The sequence below is a fragment of the Macaca mulatta genome, chromosome 2, assembly GCF_049350105.2.
Source record: "Macaca mulatta isolate MMU2019108-1 chromosome 2, T2T-MMU8v2.0, whole genome shotgun sequence".
Lineage (NCBI taxonomy): Eukaryota > Metazoa > Chordata > Mammalia > Primates > Cercopithecidae > Macaca > Macaca mulatta.
In genome coordinates, this window is record NC_133407.1 from 163,481,062 (window position 1) to 163,503,898 (window position 22,837).

The 22,837-nt window shown below is 39.2% G+C and overlaps 1 protein-coding gene across 2 annotated transcripts in view; it reads left to right on the forward strand.

Moving 5' to 3' along the window:
- GPR156 (G protein-coupled receptor 156) overlaps positions 1-22,837 on the forward strand; it is a 138,733-nt gene that overhangs the window by 58,599 nt on the left and 57,297 nt on the right. The window contains exon 4 of one of the 2 annotated variants that reach the window (XM_077993851.1): positions 1,735-1,807. The exons of the other annotated variant lie outside the window; for it this stretch is intronic. The gene's annotated coding sequence lies outside the window, so the exon portion shown is untranslated. The remainder of the gene's footprint in view (positions 1-1,734; positions 1,808-22,837) is intronic. 2 annotated transcript variants of the gene reach the window in all.

A 22,837-nucleotide genomic window follows, 5' to 3' on the forward strand; every position in this document is an offset into this window, starting at 1 on the left:
GACCACACACCTACAAACATCTGATATTCATCAAACCTGACAAAAACGAGCAATGGGGAAAGGACTCCCTATTTAATAAATGTTGCTGTGAAAACTGGCTAGCCATATGCAGAAAATTGAAACTGGACCCCCTTCCTTATACCATATACAAAAATTGACTGAAGATGGATTAAAGACTTAAATGTAAAACCCAAAACTAAAATCCCTAGACGAAAATCTAGATGGTACCGTTCAGGACATAGGCACAGGCAAAGATTTCATGACAAAAATGCCAAAAGCAATTGCGACAAAACCAAACAGTGACAAATGGGATCTAATTAAACAGCTTCTGCACAGCAAAAGAAACTGTCATCAGAGTGAACAGACAACCTGCGGAATGGGAAAAAATTTTTGCAATCTATCCATCTGACAAAGGTATAATATCCAGAATCTACAAGGAACTTCAACAAATTTACAAGAAAAAAACCCCATTAAAAAGTGGGCAAAGGACATACATGAACAGTCACTTATCAAAAGAAGACATACATGCAGCCAACAAACATGAAAAAAAGCTCAACATCACAGATCATAAGAGAAATGCAAATCAAACCCCAATGAGAGGTGGGTGGATCACTTGAGGTAAGGAGTTCAAGACTAGCCTGGCCAACATGGCAAACCTTGTCTCTACTAAACATATAAAAGTTAGCCAAGTGTGGTGGTGCCTACCTGTAATTCCAGCTACTCAGGAGGCTGAGGCACAAGAATTGCTTGGACCGAGGTATTGCATGAACCCAGGAGGCAGAGGTTACAGTGAGCTGAGATCTACACTCCAACCTGGGTGACAGAGTGAGACAATGTCTTAAAAAAAAAAAAAAAAAAAAAAAAAAAAAAGGCCCACGATGAGATACCATCTCTTGCCAGTCAGAATGGTGATTATTAAAAAGTCAAGAAACAACAGATGCTGGCGAGGTTGTGGAGAAAAAGGAATGCTTTTACACTGTTGATGGGAATGTAAATTAGTTCAACTATTATAGAAGGCAGTGTGGCAATTCCTCAAAGATCTAAAATCAGAAATACCATTTGACCCAGCAATCTCATTACAGGATATATACCCAAAGGAATATAAATCATTATATTATAAAGATACATGCATGCATAAGTTCACTGCAGCACTTTTCACAACAACAAAGACATGGAATCAACCCAAATGCCCATCAATGATAGACTGGATAAAGAAAATGTGGTACATATATACCATGGAATAGTATACAACCATAAAAAGGAATAAGATCATGTCCTTTGCAGGGACCTGGATGGAGCTGGAAGCCATTATCCTTAGCAAACTAATGCAGGAACAGAAAACCAAACACTGCATGTTCTCACTTTTAAGTGGGAGCTGAACTATGAGAACACATAGACACATAGCGGGGGAACAACACACACTGGGGCCTGTCGGGGAAGGTTGGGGGAGGGAGAGCATAAGGAAGAATAGCTAATAGATGCTGGGCTTAATACCTAGGTGATGGGTTGATCTGTGCAGCAAACCACCATGGCACATGTTTACCTACGTAACAAACCTGCACAGGTACCCCAGAACTTAAAAGTTAAAAATAAAAAAACCTTAAAATAAAAGTTAAAAAAAATTAAAAACATGTTCAAAAAGAAGAGAACTTCCTCAGCTTGATAATGTGCATCTATAAAAAACTATACCTAACATCATTTTTAATGGTAAAAGACCAAATGCTTTCCTATTAGGATCAGAAAGAAGACAAGATGTCCAGTCTCACGACTTCTATTCAACATTGGAGGTTTTAGCCAGTGAAATAAGGTAAGAAAAATAAATAAAAGTCACCTACTTTTTTAAAAAGGTAAGAATGAAAATATTTTTACCCTCAGATGACCTGATCATCTATGTAGAAAATCCAGTGAAACATTTAAAAAGAAGAAACAGGGCAGACATGGTGGCTCATCCACACAAAGTGTAATCCCACCACTTTGGGAGGCTGACATAGAAGGATCACTTGAGATCAGGAGTTCAAGATCAGCCTGGGCACAGAGTGAGACCTTGTCTCTACAAAAAAATTTAAAAATTAGCTGGGCATGGTGGTGCCTACCTTTTAGTCCCAGATACTTAGAAGGCTGAGGTGGGAGGATTGCTTGGGCCCAGGAGTTTGAGGCTGCATTGAGCGGAGATTGCGCCACTGCACTCCAAACTGGGTGACAGAGCCAGACCCTATCTCTAAACAAAACAAAACTACTAGAACTAATACATGGGTTTAGCAAGGTTGCAGGATACAAGATCAATGTACAATACTCAACTGTATTTCCGTATACTAACAACAAACAATTGAAAAAGTACATGAAATAGATGAAATATTTAGGGATAACCTAACAAACAATGTGAAATGCCTGTACACTGAAAACTTTAAAACATTCCTAAGAGAATTAAACAAAATATAAATAAATGGAGATACATTGTGTTGCTGGGTTGGAAGACCCAATGTTGTTTAAATGTCAGTTCTTCCCTAGTTGATTTGTAGACTCGATCCAATAACAGTCACATTTCCTTTTTTTGTATAGATTGACAAACTGATTCTAAAATTCATATGAAAATATGAAGGACCTAGAATAGCCAAAACAACTTTTAAAAGAATGAAGTTGGAAGGCTAGGACCACCTGATTTCAAGACATATTACAAAACTAACAGTAATGCAGATAGTTTGATATTGGGCAAAGATAGACATATTCATCAACAGAACAGAATAGACTCCAGAAATCCACATGTATATGGTCAACTGATTTTCAATAAAGGTACAAAGGCAATTCAGTGGAGAAGGGACAGTCTTTTCAGCAAATAGTGCTGGAACAACTGGATATCCATATGCAAAAATCAACTTTGATCTATCTACATGTTACACCATATTAACTCAAAATGGATCACAGACCTAATTATAAAACCTAAAACTGTAAAATTTATAAAAGAAAACATATAAGAAAAATTTTGTGACCTTGGAATAAGCAAATATTTCTTAGGTATAATACCAAAAGCATGGTCCATAAAAGAAAGCACTGATGAATTAGACTTTGTAATAATTAAGAACATCTTCTCTTTCAAAGAGAATCTTTTTTTTTTTTTTTTTTTTTTTTTTTGAGACGGAGTCTCGCTGTGTCGCCCAGGCTGGAGTGCAGTGGCCGGATCTCAGCTCACTGCAAGCTCTGCCTCCCGGGTTTTTACGCCATTCTCCTGCCTCAGCCTCCCGAGTAGCCGGGACTACAGGCGCCCGCCACCTCGCCCGGCTAGTTTTTTGTATTTTTTAGTAGAGACGGGGTTTCACCGTGTTAGCCAGGATGGTCTCGAACTCCTGACCTCGTGATCCGCCCGTCTCGGCCTCCCAAAGTGCTGGGATTACAGGCTTGAGCCACCGCGCCCAGCCTCAAAGAGAATCTTAAGAGAATGAGAAAAAAGCCACAGACTAGAATAAAATATTTGAAATCATATTTCTGGCTGGGCGTGGTGACTCACGCCTATAATCTCAGCACTTTAGGAGGTTGAGGTGGGTGGATCACCTGGGGTCAGGAGTTCGAGACCAGCCTAGCCAACATGGTGAAACCCCGTCTCTACTAAAAATTAAAAAAAAAAATGAGCTGCGTGTGGTGGCAGGTGCCTGTAATCCTACCTACTCAGGAGGCTGAGGCAGGAGAATCACTTGAACCCAGGAGGCGGAGGTTGCAGTGAGCCAAAAATTCACCATTGCACTCCAACCTGGGTGACAACAGTGAAACTCTGTCTCAAAAAAAAAACAACAAAAACTCTAGAAACGCAGTACAGTAGTGCTTCCTTATCTGGTTTTGCTTTCCATGGTTTCAGCTACCTGTGGTCATCCGTGGCCTGAAAATATTAAATGGAATATTCCAGAATTAACCAATTAATAGGTTTTAAATCGCACACCTTTCTGAGGAGCATGGTGAAATCTCACGCTGTTCCACTCTGGCCCATCCTGGACACGAATCCTCCTTTTGTCCAGCATATCCACACCATATACACTACCTGCCTGTTAGTCTCTTAACAGTCATCTTGGTTATCAGATTGTCTGTCATGGTATTGAAGTGCTTTGTGTCCAAATAACCCTTATTTTGCTGTGGCCCCAAAGTTCAAAGTTCAAGATGCTGACATATTGTTATAATTTGATATGGTTTGGTTGTGTGTCCCCACCCAAATCTCATCTCGAATTGTAATCCTCACACGTCAAGGGAGGGACCTCGTGGGAGGTGATTGGATGATGGGGACAGTTTCCCTCATACTGTTCTCGTGATAGTGAGGGAGTTCTCACAAGATCTGGTTCTTTGATAAGTGTCTGGCCCTTTCCCCTGCACACTCTCTCTCTCCTGCCACCTTGTGAATATGTGTCTTGCTTCCCCTTTGCCTTCCGCCATGATTGTAAGTTTCCTGAGGCTTCCCCAGCCATGCAGAACTGTGAGTCAATTAAACCTGTTTTTCTTTATAAATTATTCAGTCTCAGGTAGTACCTTTATTGCAGTGTGAGAACAGACTAATACATAATTGTTTTATTATTGGTTATGGTTGCCAATCCCTTACTGTGCCTAATTTATAAATTAAACTTTGTTATAGGTATGTATGTATAGGACAAAACAGTATATATAGGGCTCAGTACTATCCATGGTTTCAGGCATCCACTGGGGGTCTTGGAACGTATCCCCCTCAGATAAGGGGGACTACTGTAATAAGAAAACAAACAATTCAATATTTTAAAATGGGTAAAAGATTTCAACAGATCCTTCACCAAAGAAGATATGTGGATGACAGATAAGCATATGAGAAGATATCCAATACCATTAGTCATTAATGAAATGCAAATTAAAACTGCATTAAAATACCACACACACTTATTAGAATGGCTAAAATTTAAAAAACTGAGTAAATCACATGTTGGCACACACTGCTGATGAGAACATAATTTGGTCCACTTCACTTTGGAAGACAGTCTGGGAGTTTCTTTCTTTCTTTATTCCATTCCTGGCTAATGTTTTTTTATAGAAATAGAGTTTCATTATGTTGCTCAGGTTGGTCTCAAACTCCTGGGTTCAAGCAATCTGCCTGCCTTGGCCTCTCAAAGTGCTAGCATTGCAGGCATGAGCCACTGCACCCAGCCATGGCAGTTTCTTTAAAAGTTCAGCATACACCTATGATGTGATCTAGCTGTGCCACTCTTAGGTTTTTACCAAAGGGAAATGAAATGAAACTGCATGTCCATACTAAGACTTGTACACCAGTGTTTATAGCAGCGTTCTTTGTAATAGCCAAAAACTGGAAATAGCACAAGTATCCATTAGCAAGTGAATGGCTAAACAAATTGTAATATATCCATACAATAGAATCCTACTCAGCAATTTAAAACATGAATTACTGATACTTGGAAGAGCAAAGATGAATCTCAGAATAATTGTACTGAGTGAAAAAGCCAGGCAAAATGACTACATGCTATGTAAATCCAATTCCACAAAGTTCTAAAAAAACTAGACTAACCTATTGTTAACTAATCCATAGTGACAGAAGCAGATCAGTGGTTGCCTGTGGATGAGTAGAGTTAGCAAAGAGTCAGGAAAGGAGGATTACAAAGGGACATGTGGAAGTTTTTTGGAGTGATCGATATGTTTATAGCTTGATTATAGTATTTCACAGGTGCATACATGTATCAAAACTTATCAAATCATGTACTTTAAATATGTATGTCATGCACTTTAAATTGTATGATTGTATGCCAGTTATACCTCAATAAAGCTAGTAAAACTATTATACATTCTTATTTTTCTGAGCAGGTTCTCATGGAAAACAAAACACACCATACCTAGTGTTCATTTTCAGAGGGCCTTGCTAGGTGTCCTAAAACCTATCTGATGACTTTGCCTGATACTAATGATTTTATTATTATTTTAAAAAATATTTTTATTAGAGACGGGTTTTCACCATGTTGGGCAGGCTGGTCTCAAACTCCTGACCTCAAGTGATCCGCCCACCTCAGCCTCCCAAAGTGCTGGGATTACAGGCATGAGCCACCATGCTCAGCCAATACTAATGATTGATACGGGAGAATGCTTTCTTTTTCCTAGATTCCTCATTATGGGCCTTAATAAGGCCCATAATAACTTAACTCTTAGAACTAAGGAGATATTTCAAGCCTAAAGGGAAGCACATCTGGTGCCTCCTCTGAAATGCACAAAATAAGGGTGTTGTAAGTTCTGCATAAAGCTAAGCTTGTTCAGTTAAAGGACTATCTTTTATTCTGAGACCTTATTTCACTATCACTTGTGATAATGATTGTTGATGGTAGCTGTTCTTTACATATTGCCACTTCTTAGGATTAAAGGTGGCATTTCCACAGCAGTATCTGGAATTTTACTTCTGTGAAATCAAGAAGGTAGAGTAACAAGAATTGTATGGGGTATGAGCTTTTACCTTACATGCAAGTTAACAAGTTAGCCTGGTAATGTTTGATGGATGTTAGCTAAAGACATGAGACTCATGGGTCAGAGAAAAAACACTTGATTACTCATGGTGAAAGCAGTAATCAGAACTTAATATTGGGCTTTTACTGGTTTCCATGCCCCACGTACCATGAGGGCAATGAAAGTCCCATAATGGAAGTTTATGGATGCTTGTACACACACAGTGGGCTACCATTTAATGAGAGGAATCCTGAGCCTGGTAAATCCACTGCTTTTATAGTGAGTTGTAACAAGCCTGTTCTTTGTCTAGGGGAAGATGTTACCTGATCCCTCAAGGTTGCTCACTGCAAACACAACCCTGAGAAATGACCTGGATAAAGAGAGGTCAGAGCCTTGCTTCTTGGTATACCTAGCAAGAATGCACAGAGCTGCTCAGAGCCCCTGGTAGGTTTGCCTCCAACACTAGGGACTGTGCATGGAGGCACCTGCCACTTCTGCCTGCATCCTGAGCTAGCGTGGCAGTCAGAGACATAGACTCTGGTGAATGGCTGAAATATGTCCCCGTAGTCTCCTCACTCCACCACAACTTCCTTCCCAGTAAGTGTCCTCAGGCAGATCCTTTGGGCTGCACCGGGCAGAGTTACATACTTTCCTGTATCCTGCTGAGTTTATCTTCTTTGCCTTCAGAAATTCCAACATACTACATGAGTCATGGTTCTCAGTATATTATTGTTATACCCTTCTCAGAATCTCTCTGACTCCCCAGGTTTCACATTGTTTTCCATTATTGTAAAAGGCCTCAAGATCTCCATGCTTTGGAGAAGAGTTACACTCATCTTTTCTTTATTCTTGCATTCCTGAAAGCCTTACATTAGCATCCAAGTGAGGTTTCTTTATCAATATCAACAGTAAATATTTAGTGAACTAAACACCTACTGTGCTCAGCATACTGTATAAAATATGATTTAAGGGTTCCTGGGAGCTTCAAATGCATCACCTGGGTGCAAAAACATGAGGAATCCAAAAAGTACATTCTGAGTTTTTTTTTAATAGCGTTTGAAAAATAATGCCTTGCTGCAGGGATAGGAGCTGTGCTGCTTTCATATCGATTCTGTTCTCTTTGTGGTTTGAGTAATTGGAGCTGAAGGGAAGGTGATTGGGAATAAAGGAAAGCAGTACTGATTTTTTTTTTTTGTTAAAAGAAAGTTTGCACACTGTCATTGCACTATTAGAATTTCTGAGATCTTCTTTATAATCCCTGGTTTGATGGTTATTGGCCAAGAAGGAAGAAGGGAAGCTAGTCAGGCCTAGAATAATTAGCAGCCATTCAGCATAATCTGGGTCTAGTGTTGCAGGGCCAAGGACTGAATGAGGCAGAGTGACCAGGAGCAGATCCTGCAAGGCCTTATCCAAAAAGGAAGCTAAGATTCGTAGAAGGAAAATACTGTATTGATCACCAATTCCAGAGGACTGGGCATAGAGCCAAAAATAGGAGGTGTATCATGAGGTCAAAAGCCATTGGTGGCCAAGTGCGATGGCTCACACCTGTAATCCTAGCACTTTGGGAGGCCAAGGCCGGCAGATCACTTGAGGCCAGGAGTTCAAGACCAGCCTGGTCAACATGGCAAAACCCTGTCTCTACCAAACATATAAAAATTAGCTGGCGGTGGTGGCACATGCTTATAATCCCAGTAACTTGGGAGGCTGAGGCAGGAGAATCACTTGAACCTGGGAGGCGGAGGTTGCAGTGAGCCGAGATCATGCCACTGCACTCCAACCTGAGTGACAGAGTGAGACCCTGTCTCAGAAAGGAAAAAAAAGAAAAGACATTGGTATGTAGGAATGGTGCAGGAAAAAAAGTACAAAGCAGAAATGAGGTGAAAAGATCTAGAACTATGAACAGGAATGAGGTCTTTCTTGGGTACTGGCTGCCAGATGGAATATGAGTGGGTCAGCAAAAGTTAATGAGGTAGGTTAAAGGTTAATGCATAGGAATAGTTTCTGCACAGTCTTCTGAGGCTGTCTGTCCATCCTGCAGTCAGGCCTATATCAATATCAGCCCTAGATGAAGTGGTCACACCCTCCTTTGTGCACCTACTGTTACAAATAGTCATGGCTGTCATTACCCCATCACAGCTGATGGCACTTACTAGGTTGAGAGAAACGGGGCTCTGTCTCCCTTACCAGACAATAAGCTCCTTGAGTTTATTCATCTTTTTTGTTTCCACTGTGCCTGGACTGCACACTGTTTCCCGAATGAACAAATTAACTGGCCTAGAATGTAGACTATGATGATAAAGGTCAGTTCTTAGAAGATCATTGTTTTCATTCTTTAACTGTTTAAGATAGTGTCAGTTCTATGTAAAAATTGTGCCCTAGGTAAGCAGTTGCTTTCCATTATTCTTCTCTCTGTTTCTTGGTGGTTACTCCCTCTGGGAGCCCAAAGCATGATGTCCAGAGCTCCAGATTCCCAGCCTTCCTGGTTGTGGCCCTTCATTCTCAACTTTACTTTCAATCTTAGTATGCCATGAAAAGCTGTCTGCTTTTGATGCACTATTAGCCACATAGTTCCGTACTTTCAGAAGGCCTTCTCATAGTCAGATTCTTACAAATGTACCTATTGTTTCAATAAATGTTTATTAAACTGGCCAGCAATGTTTCAGATACTGTTCTAGGTGCTGGGGTTATATCAAAGAACAAAGTAGGCAAAATCTCTTCCCTCGTGGTCTTTGCTTTCTTGAAGGGAGAATAGGCAGGACATAAAATAAATTGTAAAATATTTGGGATGTTAGTGATCAGAGAAGAAAAGTAAAACAGGGACAGTGAGTGGAGACTGTCAGAGTGGTAGTTGCTATTCAATATAGTTTGACCAAGGAAGGCCTCACTGAGGAGATAACATTTGAGAATAGACTTGAAAGGCATAAGAAACAAATCATTGGGTAAAAACCATTCCAGGCAGAAGGAACAAATAATGCAAAGGACCAGGGATGGGAACATCTGTAGTATTCAAGGGAAAGCAAGGAGGCCAGTGTGACTAGAGCAGAGTAGATTAGGTGGAGAATAAGAGTAGATAAAGTCAGCAAGGTAATGGGGCCTAGATCATGTAAGGTCGCGTAGGACAGTGTAATGACTTTAGCTTTTACTCTGTTATGGGGAGCCACTGCAGGACTGGGAGCTGTGAATGGCACACCTTGACTTACATCTAACAGGAAATCTGCTGCTGCGATGAGAATAGACCTTTAAATTTTAAAAGAGATACCTATGGCACTACCTTAAATAAAGTCATGCTCCTTGGAGTGCCTCAATTCATGTACATAAATGGGTAAAAGTGGAATTTAAGAAACCTTGGAAATGTGTGGGGGTGTCCTCTTTGTTTCTCCTCTGCTCATGCCTGGTGGGTGAGCACCAACGCCATCTCTTCCTAAGCTAGGGCTCCCTAGCAGAGCACCGTGCACATGGATTCTTCCTATGTTCTGCATTCTTTGCCACAGGGATGCCATAAGTTGGCAATATGCAGTAGAGGCTACCTCAATGGGCAGTGCCCTTCTTTATCTAAGCCAAGAGAATTTGGTTCTGCAAGTAACAAGTCATTACTGCTGATGACACTCCTTGTACACACTTGAAGAGAGCGTGGACCACAAAATAAAAACTGGAGCAAAAAAGGACTATCAGATATTACTGATTAAAGATTGGAAAGGAGGAAAACACATTATTTACACATACGACTCTTGATTGTATGAGTAGAGAACACAACTTACGTGCATGTATGTTGTACACTTGATTGTGTAGAGAATTCAAAAGTATTCAGATAAATTATTTAGACTTAAAAAGAGACAAATAATTTTGGGAAGGTGATAGTGGCAGTAGTAGCATAGGTTTTAGATATTCCTGAATCTCCACATAAAAACAGAGCAACTAGGTAGAAGACATAAAACTCATGGGCAACAAAATGAAATCCATTTATAAGAAAATTCGATGATGAGGTATTCTTATGAGCCTCAAAATATAACCAGTTGGGGAAAGACCACCCACAGTCACAAGAACTGTGTTACTTGTGTCTATGTAGGAGAAATAAGAGAGGCAGTGGACATCTGACAGACCTGGGAACAGAGAACCCAAAATAGCCCAAAGGTATTCACTGGAAAGCATGGGTAGGGCAATTTGAGATCAGCAGCTGAAACTTAATAAGGGGTGAGTACAAGGGATCCACCTCTGGAAGGTCTAAAAGGAACGGAGCAGTCTAGCTGCTGCAAAATTTCTAGACTGAGCTGGTGGGGCTCCCTTCCAAGATAGGATCTCATGAAGAGGAGAAACTGTGGGGAGTAGAATCAAAATTGAGCAGGATGAAGACAATACAGATGAAGAAGGAAGAGAAAGATCCAGAGGAAAGCATATTAGAGTCAGGAAATCTTGGAAAGCAAGCCAGAGTACTTTTTAACACCATATTAGTATAATATAGTGAGGGAACCACTATAGAACCACTTCTAACACATGTGAAGTTAGAAAAGCTATCGGAACTAAATGTCTTTTTAAAATCACATAAAAACCAAATTCACACCCACAAAAATCTAGCAGCAGGAAAATATCAAGGCCAAATCCAACACAACATTAACCTAAGAAAGAGAATAAGGGGAATATCTGCAGACAATGAAAGCATGCCAAAAAAGATGATTGAAAATAGATTGAAACCCTAATGTACTATTTTAAGTACATTCAAAGACATTAAAGAAGTCACGTAAGACAGAAAAGCAACGTAAATCAAATTAGGAAGCTCAGAAATGAGACAGGACAATTCAAGGAAAAATTAGAAATAAACATCTAAAAATGAAGCCTGAACTAGGAGGAACTCAACAACAAATGAATACAACATAATTCTTTAAGATAAATAAAAGGTAGAAAGCAAGAAACATTTTTTAAATGGAATAAAAAAAGATTTTTTTAAAGTTTTGAAAGAAAGCAACAAATGTGGAAAATAGGCAAAGAAGATCAATCTATCAATAATAAGAGTTCCTGAAAAAGAAAATAAAAGCAAGGAAAGAAAACAAGTATAAAACAAACAAAACCCTCTAATTTAAGAAAACTGAAAATTTGAAACTATGTCTGGAAAGAACACACTGTGTACTTGAGTATATCATAATGACTAAGTTCAGCAAAGTTGTTGGATAAAAGGTCTATACATAAGCACCAATTTTATGTAACATTTAAACAAATTTTTTAGATCATTTAAAACAGCATAAAAAATATAAAATTCTATTTGTGATGGCTTTCTAGTGTGTCAACTTGACTAGGCCAAACTACATTTCCTAGAATTCTCTTTCTTGTATGTTTTCTGACCACAAAGGAGATTCTTTCTAGATTTGGAAAGCTAAGGGAAGTTCTCGCCATCTTGTAGCACACACATTGTTGCGAACCTACTGATCCACCTAATGGGGTGAAGCAGAGCTGGACATGCAATTGCTCTACCTTCCCCTGGACCCTCCATTAACTTGTCAGACCCCTGGGCCAGATGTGTGTGATTAGCTCCATGACAAAGGGCCATAGCTTCTGCAGGATATTCTCATTACCTAGATCAGAGGCAGCAATAACTGACATGGGTTTCAGTCTGTTCGCAGGAGTGTGAGCATGCTCTAATCTCTTGATTTTCCCTCCTGACTGCCTGCCTTGTAGACTTCAAGCTCTAGCATCAGGTGTGGAAACAACCGCCTTACAGAGACTGCTTAAACAGCTCCCAAAATTGTGTAACTCAACTGCCTGTGATATATCCATATATCTCTTTTTGAACCCTGGCTAATACAGTAGGAAAAGATATGCATTATCTCAATATAGAAAATCATAAAACATTTTTGAGAGGAATTAAATTCTATATTCATTGACCAGAAGACTTAATATTGTAAAAATATTATTTCTCCCCAGATTGATGTATAGATTCAATGCAATAGAAATTCCAACAATTTGCGTGTGTGTGTGTGAAACTTGACAAGCTAAATCTCAAATTTATATGGAAATTCAAAGGGCTAAAAATAAGTTGGAAAGAAAAGGCAAGCTGGGCGTGGTGGCTCACACCTGTAATCCCAGCACTTTTGGAGGCCGAGGCAGGCGGATCACATGAGGTCAGGAGTTCGGGACCAGCCTGGCCAACATGGTGAAACCCCCTCTCTACTAAAAATACAAAAATTAGCCAGGTATGGTGGTGGGCGCCTGTAATCCTAACTACTCAGGAGGCTGAGGCAGGAGAATCACTTGAACCCGGGAGGCAGAGGTTGCAGTGAGCCAAGATGGTGCCATTGCACTCCAGCCTGGATGATAAGAGTGAAACGCTAAAAAAAAAAAAAAAAAAAAAAAAAAAAGGACAATGTGAGAGGATTTCTTCTTCTGGATATCAATATTTACTATAAAGCTAGTAATTAAAACCTACTAAATATGGTACTGGAGCAAGGAGAGACAAATAGATCAATAGAACAGAATAGAGAGAATCCAGAAAGAGTCAAGGATATATAGACGTTTTTCAATAAATGGTGCAGAGTCAGTTAGCTATCCACATGGAGAAAAAAGTGCAACCTGAATCCTGCCTCAACAAAATTACTTCCAGGTGAACAACTAAAATGGAAAACAAAAAAAACTTCAGGAAACTAATAGAAGAGAATATCTTTATGAACTAGGGACATGAAAACATGTCAAATAGAACACAACAAGTATTATTCATGAGGGAAAATATTGTTAAATTGCTCTACATTTGTTCAGGACAAGCCTGGGCAACATGGCAAAACCCTGTCTCTGTTAAAAATACAAAAATAGCCGGGCGCGGTGGCTCAAGCCTGTAATCCCAGCACTTTGGGAGGCCGAGACGGGCGGATCACGAGGTCAGGAGATCGAGACCATCCTGGCTAACACGGTGAAACCCCGTCTCTACTAAAAAATACAAAAAACTAGCCGGGCGCAGTGGCGGGCGCCTGTAGTCCCAACTACTCGGGAGGCTGAGGCAGGAGAATGGCGTGAACCCAGGAGGCGGAGCTTGCAGTGAGCTGAGATCCGGCCACTGCACTCCAGCCTGGGCTGCAGAGCGAGACTCCGTCTCAAAAAAAAAAAAAAAAAAAAAATACAGTCAGGCATGGTGGTGCATGCCTGTGGTCCCAGCTACTCTAGAGGCTGAGGTGGGAGGATCACTGGAGCCAGGGAGGCAGAGGTCACAGTGAGCTGAGATCATGCCATTGCAGTCCAGACTGGGTGACAGAGAAAGACCCTGTCTAAATTGAAAAAAAAAAAAAAAGAGCTCTACATTAGAAATTGAGAACTTCTGTTCATTAAGGACATCACTAAGGAAAAAGACAAGCCATAGACTGGGAGAATGTATTCACAATGCATATATCATCAAAGAATCTTTATTCAGAATAAAAAAGTGGTAATCAATATAAAAAACATAGAAAATCCACTGTTTTAAAAATTTGCACTCATGTTTATCACAGCACTGTTCACAATAGTAAAGTCATAGAATCCATCTAAGTGTCCATCAACAGATGATTGGATTAAAATGTGGTATATTTTTGCCATGGAATACTATACACCTATAAAAATAAATGAAGTTACGTCTTTTGCAGCAGTGTGGATGGACCTGGAAGCCATTATGCTTAGTGAAATGACTCAGAAACAGAAAATTGAAAACCACGTTCTGATTGATAAGTGGGAGCGAAACAATGGGTATAAACGGACATATGGGGGCATAATAGACACTGGAGACTCCAAATGGTCGGGGGATGGGAGTGGGTGAGGGATGAAATACCACTTTTCAAATACAATTCAGGTGATGGGTACACTCAAAGCCCAGATTTCACCACTGCGTGATATATCCATGTAACAGAACTACATTTGTATCCCTAAATCCCTAAAAATAAAAAAAAAAAATTAATTTCAAAAAATAAAAAGTGTGCAAAATATATGAACAGGTACATCACAAAAGAACATATCCAGATAGCTAATAAACAAATGAAAAAGGGCTCAACTTCATTAGTCATTAGAGAAATGCAAATTAAAGCCACAGTGTGATAACACTACATACTCACTTGAATGTTTGCAATTTTAAAAAAAGACTAACAAAACCAAGTGTTGAGAAAGATGTAGAGCAACTGGAATTCTCATGCATAGTGTGGGAGTGTGCACTGATACAATCACTTTTGAAAACTGGTTAGCAGTATCTACTAAACTTGAACATATTCATACCCTGTGTCCTAGCAATTCCAGCAAAATTGTATACGTATGTTCACCAAAATAATGCACTAGAATATTCTTAGCAACACTATTTGTAATAGGTTCAAACTGTAAACTGTTTGAATGTCCATCAACAGTTATAATATCTATTTATAATGTCTAATATATCACAGTATACTCAATGATTGGACACTACACAACAAAAATTAAACTATCTACAACTACATGCCACAATATAGATGACTCTCACAAAAATAAGAAATAATGTTGAGCAAAGGAAACCAAATAAAGAGATTATACCCTATGTTACTCTTTTTACATGATGCACAATAACAGGCAAAGCTAATTTAAGATGTTAGAAGTCAAGTTGGGTGGATGGAGAAAAGGGAGAATAGAGCAAGAGGAAGACTTCTGAAGCATTAATTATATATGTGTTTTGGCTTGCATGCTCGTTGCCCAGGTGTGTCAGTTTTTGAAAATTCTGTGAATTAGAAATTTATATATATGCATTTTTGTTTATGCATATTTTTCTTCAGCAAAAGTTTAAAAAATGATCTTTGGGCTTCCTGAAAAGACAGAAAGGAAACATTTAAAGGATACATGTCAATTTTTTAGCAGAGACAACATTTTTAAATACTATTTTCTGAAAAAAAATTCTCCCTCACAGCTTTATATTTATTATTGATATTGAAGGATATGATGAATAGTTTTACAGTAAATATAGAAGTAAATTTTATAAGACTTGTTTATGGCACCATTAGAAATAGTTTTTAAAAATTAGAACTTGTGTTTACCAAAAGACATGAGTAAATCACACCAAAAACACAAGTAACAAAAGAAAAATGTATTCAATATCATCAAAATTAAAAATTTCTGGCCAGGCACATTGGTTCATGCTTGTAATCCCAGTACTTTGGGAGGCCGAGGCAGGCAGATCACGAGGTCAGGAGTTTGAGACTAGCCTGACCAATATGGTGAAACCCCATCTCTACTAAAAATACAACAAATTAGCTGGGCATTGTGGTGCGCACCTGTAATCCCAGCTACTTGGGAGGCTGAGGCAGGAGAATTGCTTGAACCCGGGAGGCGGAGGTTGTAGTGAGTGAGTTCTCGCCACTGCACTCCAGCCTGGGCAACAGAGTGAGACTCAGTATCAACAACAACAACAACAACAACAACAAAAAAGTCTGTGCTTCAGATACACCATGAAGAAAGTGAAAAGAACCTACAGAATGAGGAAAATGTTTTCAAATTATATAATATACCTGATAAGGGACTTACATCTAGATACATAAAGAATACTTACAACTCAATAATAAAAAGGCAAAACAATTTTTAAGTAGGCAAAGAATCTGAATAGAAATATCTCAAAAAAGATATATGAATGGCCAATAGGCACATCATTACCCCTAAGGGAAATCAAAATCACAATGAGATACCACTTTGCATCCCCTGAGATGGCTATAATACAAAAATTAAGTGTTTGTGAGGCTGTGGAGAGATTAGAACCCTCATCCGCTCCTCCTAGGGATGTAAAATAGTGCCTCAGCTAGCGAAATAGTTTGGCAGTTTCCCAAAATGTTAAATATAGGGTTACCATATGACTCAGCAATTAAGCTCCTAGGTATATACTCAAGAAAATCAAAACATATGTCCATGTAAAAACTTGTACATGAATGTTGATAGCAGCATTGTTTATAATATCCCTAAAATGGAAACAACCCAAGCATGTATCAACTATTGAATGGATAAGTGAAATGTGTTATATCCATACAGTGAAATATTATTCAGCAATTAAAGTGACATACTGACTCATGCTAGGACATGGATGAAACTTGAAAACATTATGTTAGGTGAAAGAAGCTAGTTGCAAAAGACCATATTTGATTCCATTTATGTGAAATGACCAAAATAGACAAATCTATAGGGACAGAAAGGAGATTCGTGGTTATATGTGCTGGGGAAATGCAAATTAAAACTACTAGGAGATACATACCAATGGTATGTATGCTTATCTTTATCTTTAAATTTTTTAAGATAATAAGATAAAGATGTTAAACTATGAAACTCTCATTTACTTATTGGGAGAGTATAAATTGGTACAACCACATTAGAAAAGAAATTGGCATATCTTTTAAGATTAACAGCACATATACTTTGAGAGCCAGCAAATCCATTTCTAAATTCTACTCTGTAGAAATTTATGCATATTTGTATCAAGAGGTATATAAAAATATTCATAGTAGCGTTATTGTAATCACCCAAATGTTCATCAGAAGTAGAAGGAATAAATAAATTGTGGTATATTCCTGCAATGAGATTATATACCAGCTACAGTTACACCCAGCAACCTGTATAAATCTCACAAACAACATCAAATAAAAAAGCCAACCACAAAGTAGCATCCACTATGATTCCCACTTATAAAGTTGAAAAACAGGCATAACTCAGCTATAGTATTAAAAGCCAATATAGTAGTTCTCCCTTAGGGAGAAGGGAAAAAGTAAAAAGTATAATATGGGGTAGAATTTTGAGGTATTGTAATGTTCTCTGTCTTGACTTGGGTTATAGTTTTCTATATGACATTTTCTTTGTTACAATTTACTGAGCTATACATTTTTAATTTGTACACTTAAAAATATATTTTCTGGCCAGACGCAGTGGCTCACGCCTGTAATCCCAGGGCTTTGGGAGGCCGAGGCAGGCGGATAAGGAGATTGAGACCATCCTGGCTAACACAGTGAAACCCTGTCTCTACTAAAAATACAAAAAAAAAAAAAAAAAAAAAAAAAAACTTAGGCGGGCATGATGGCAGGTACCTGTAGTCCCAGCTACTCCAGAGGCTGACGCAGGAGAATGGCATGAACCCAGGAGGCAAAGCTTGCAGTGAGCTGAGATCATGCCACTGCACTCCAGCCTGGGCAACAGAGCAAGACTCCATGGCAAAAACAGAAAAGAAAAAAAGAAAAAAATATATATATGTGTGTATATATATGTGTGTGTGTGTGTGTGTGTATGTGTGTTTGTGTGTGTATATATATATATTCTGGCCCCAGATTATAGTTTTTTTGAAGGCAGTCTGTCAGGGGTCTACAATTGTATGAGTTATAAATAAGAAGTGACAATATCTTCAGTGGACTCTTGAACATGAAAACAAAGAGTCAACTGCAAATACCTTATTTACATACAACCAGACATTATGGAATGAATTTGTTCCCCCCCAAATTCATATGTTGAAGCTCTAGCCCCCAATGTGTCTGTATTTGGAGATAGGGTCTTTGGGGAAGTAATTAAATTAGGTCATACAACATACAGAATTGGAGAAAATATTTGCAAACTGTACATCTGATAAAAAACATCTATAAGAAACTTAAACAAATTTACAAGAAAAAACTAACAACCCCATGAGAAAGTGGACAAAGTTAATTTGTTCATCAGCAATGGAAAAAAATTTAAAAAGTTTGAAAGTAGTCAAAGAACATGAACAGACGTTTTTCAAAAGAAGACATACATGCAGCCAACAGGCACATGAAAAAAAGCTCAATATCACTGATCATTAGAGAAATACAAATCAAAACCACAATGAGATACCATCTCACACCAATCGGAATGGCTATTACTAAAAAGTCAAAAAATAACATGCTGGCAAGGTTGCAGAGAAAAATGAACACTTATACACTGTTGGTGGAGTGTAAATTAGTTCATCCATTGTGGAAAGCAGTGTGGCAACTCCTTGAAGAGCTAAAAACAGAACTACCATTCAACCCAGCAATTCCATTTGTGGTTGTATACCCAAAAGAATATAAATCATTCTACCATAAAGACACCGGCACATGAATGTACATTGCAGCGCTATTCACAATAGTAAAGGCATGGAATCAACCTAAATACCCATCAATGGCAGATTGGATAAAAAAAATGTGGTACATATATACCATGGAATACTATGCAGCCTTAAAAAAGAATGAGATCATATCTTTTGTTTAATCATGGATGAAGCTAGAGGCCATTATCCTTAGCAAACTAACACAGGAACAGAAAACCAAATACTGCATGTTCTCACTTATAAGTAGGAACTAAATGATGAGAACACATGGACACAGAGAGAGGAACAACACACACTGTGCACTACCTGAGGGTGGAAGATGGGAGGAGGGAGATAATTAGAAAAAATAACTATTAAGTCCTAGGCTTGGAACCTGGGTGACAAAGTATTCTGAACAACAAACCCCCCTGACATTAGTTTACCTGTGTAACAAACCTGCACATGTACCCATGAACTTCAAATAAAAGCTTGTTTTTTAAGGCAGAAGTCCGCCCCTACCTTGAAAGAACTTTCTACATAGATGGCTATGGTGTTACTGAGCTTTTTTTTTTTTTTTTTTTGGTCCATCCTGAATGTCATGGGAAAACTTTTAAACCACTCTGGATCAAGATTACTGCCTGTGGTATTTCATTTCTCACTCAACTGGTGCAGTTACATGATCTTAGAAATTCTTTTTGGCATATTGATGACTGTTACTCAAGTTACATCAAGAGACTTCTTTCTATAAGGAGCTATTAAGGCCCTCTTTTGGACACATACACAACTTCAATTTACATCTAAGACAACTTATTTTAAAGAAATTGCTTATTTGCTTTAGTCCTTAGATTATATGATCCTTTGGGCAGGGACTATTCTTTGAATACTTCCTGGCACGTTTTTGTCTCTCAATAAAGAGGAAGGTGAAGGAAGAAGGAAAGGAAAGGAGGAAGGGAGGGAGGAAGGCATTCTTGTTTTCTATATCCTAAACGTATTGTAGCAGGATGAGCCACAGACAAAACTCTTCAGACACCGAGTTAAAGAAGGAAGGGGTTTATTCAGCGGGGGGCATCAGCAAGACTCCTGTCTCAAGAGCCGAGCTCTCTGAGTGAACAATTCCTTTCCCTTTTAAGGGCTCACAACTCTAAGGGGGTGCATGTGAGAGGGTCGTGACCAATTGAGCAAGCAGGAGGTACATAACTGGGGGCTGCATACACCGGTAATTAGATCGGAACAAAACAGGATAGGGATTTTCACAGTGCTTTTCTATACAATGTCTGTAATCTATAGATAACATAACCGATTAGGTCAGGGGTCAACCTTTAACTACCAGGCCCAGGGTGTGGCACTGGGCTGTCTGCTTGTGGATTTCATTTCTGCATTTTAGTTTTTACTTTTTCTTTCTTTGGAGGCAGAAATTGGGCATAAGACAATATGAGGGGTGGTCTCCTCCTTTATTCCCCCACTTTGAGACTCTCACTCAATAGTGGGAGTTCTCACTTTCATTTTTACTACCTATGTCTTGCAAGACAGATTGATAGTGATTCATATAGTACACTTGCGCTGAAGCATTTTGGTGGATTAAGTTAATGATGAAGCTTTTTATCATTTGAAGAAGTACAGGTAGCAAACAAGGGAGCAGTAAGCAGGTTCTTATTACTATTATAACTCTTATTGTAAGAGTTTTAAATCATCTTAGCACTGGGAACCATTTTCTAAACATGGCCCCAGGATCAAATCCATGCCACACTTTCACGGGCACATGTGCCAGTTTTGTCATATCTCTATGTCTTTAACTACTTGCCCTTGATTATCTGTGTGTAGGCAGCAATTAGTAAGGTTAAATTTCCTACAGACCTCTCCTTCAGCTGCTAGCAAGTAGTCGAGAGCTAATCTATTTTGTTAGATAGCATTTCTCATCTGAGTTTCTTGCCAGGCCAGAATAGTCAAGGCTCTACCGGTTTTGTTAGTGATTACTTTTAAGACAGCTTGTAACCATATGATTCAGTTGATCATGTAAATGGAAGTCCAGTATCCCCACGAGCCGTCTCATGCCTAAGTAGCAGGCCTATAATATTGTGTGATTCTCTCAGGGGGCCATTTATAATTTTCTCAATTTCCTATAGCTATGCTTCTCTTTTCGCGGGAAGCATAGGCAGGGAAGCCCAGGAGTTTGCGTGTTTTTCTGGGCAGTAGGAAGAAAGATGGTTTAATAGTGCCAATAACACAACTACTTGTCTGCTGGTCAGGCAGCTTAGTGTAGGCTCTATGTCCACATATCCAGTATAGCCCAGTGGGGGCCATCCAGTCCCGATGGGATTCTGGGTGGGTCTAAATGATCTACAACTTTGGAAATTTACGGAATGGATTTTTCTCTGTGTGGTTTGAACTCCACCATGTAGTCTTCCTACAGGAAGGGTGAAGTCCTTCTCCACTTTTGCTATATAGTATTATCTAATGATTGAGGCTTTTAGGACCTAGAAGTGATCAGGGTGATTCTTTTGGGCCAGGAATTCATCAGGAACTGGGTCTGTAGGTACTAATTCTTGGGCTTCCCATGGACATTGATCTCCTATTACAGTTCCTCCACATACATAACCTGAAGTGACACTGAGAGACTGGGCTACATGCTCGGCTAATTGCAAAAACAATTTCTTCTTTTTCCTGGAATTTCTGGTACTGACACATTTAGTTTGTCATAGAAAGTTTGAAACACTGACTCAGGAGAGCGTTTGTAAACTTCTCCTCGAAGCAAGATATTTACTCAAGGATCCAGTCTAGCCCCATCAATTCCTAAGGTCACACGCTCCTCTTTTTTCCAGCGAGGATCAAGGGGATTGGTTATTACTAGCTCTAAGGAGTTACATTGTCCCTTAGTACAGGAAGGGCCATTTTTTCCTTTCTGAAGGTGGACTGGATCCTTTTCATTTTTTTTTTTTTTAATCCAAGTGGCCTAAATGACACAAGACCAGTATTTACATTTATTTCCACACAGTCCTAATTTATGACAGATGTACTTACTTTCTGCCATATAGCCTCTTTTCTAATTAAGAGAACCACACCTTATTCCCAACTTATTACTATTAATGACAGCACAGGCATCAAATTTTAAGGTGATTTGTTTGAGCACCCCTTTTTCTTCTGTTTTGGCTAACACTTTACTCATATCGTTTATAAGCCCTCACCAGTCCTCAGTCCTTAATCTTATTTTTAAAAATGTGTTCATGGGAGGCTCAGATGGGTCATAACACACATCAGGTTGGTCATTTTCTGGGCTACATACCTTGTATAGAATAACATTATACAAACAAGTTCTTTTTAGAGTTCCAGTACACTTATAATAACCATAAAATAATAAGACCATAGCAACCTTTTGTCCTACCTCAGTGACTTGATGTATATACTGGGAACAGTCCTCAATCTGAGGAAGGTCAGTTGACGTTCTTACTGTAAAAGTCCAAATTTTAAGGAAAATGAGTCCTGTGATGAGTTTCCTCATGCTTCGGGCGTGTGTGGACCAGTCAGCTTCTGGGTGTGACTGGAGCAGGGCTTGTCGTCGTCTTCAGAGTCACTTTGCTGGGGTTGGCAAAGATGCTCCCATCCATGTACCGCTCACAGTCTACTGATGTTTAAGGATGGTCTCGGAGGTTGGGTCTGCTAGAATAAACTGAGTCCAACACCTCTACACAGTTATGTTCAACTGGGCTCTCTGATGGAGCAAAGTGGTGGGGTTTAGGGTGTTACAGACTTCAGTGGTTATGTGGGGATTTTCAAACAGCAAGCTTTGGTACTTGGTTAATCTAGCATTTGTTAACCAATGATGTCCTTTGGTAGTCATTAAAGTTACCACAGCATGGGGGGGCTTTATATTCAGGGTTTGCCAAAGGGTTAGTTTATCTGCTTCTTGTGCTAACAGGGCCATTGCTGCTAGGGCCCTTAGACCTGGAAGCCAGCCTTTGGAAACCCTGTCTAGTTGTTTTGAGAGACAGGCCACTGGCCTTGGCCAGGGCCCCACAGTCTGGGTTAAAACTCCAACTGCCATTTTTTCTCTTTCTGACACATGGAGTGTAAGGAGTTTTGTCAGGTCAGGTAGCCTCAGTGCTGGGGCTGACATGAGTTTTTCTTTTAACTCATGAAAGGATCGTTGCTGTTGGTTGTAATAGATGTAGTTTATCTAATCTACATTTTTATTAACTGTCTCCCACAAAAATATTGACTCAAATCCTGCAGCCATTTGATTTTAAGCTTTAAATTGATCTGGTATTCCTCATGGGACTCCAATTGCGTCTAAATAGACATGAGCGTCGAAAGACTCATAAGGGGCTTCTCTCGCTTTACGATGTCTTATTTTTTTCCTTCTGGTTGATGAAATGCCAGGGTGAAAGGGAT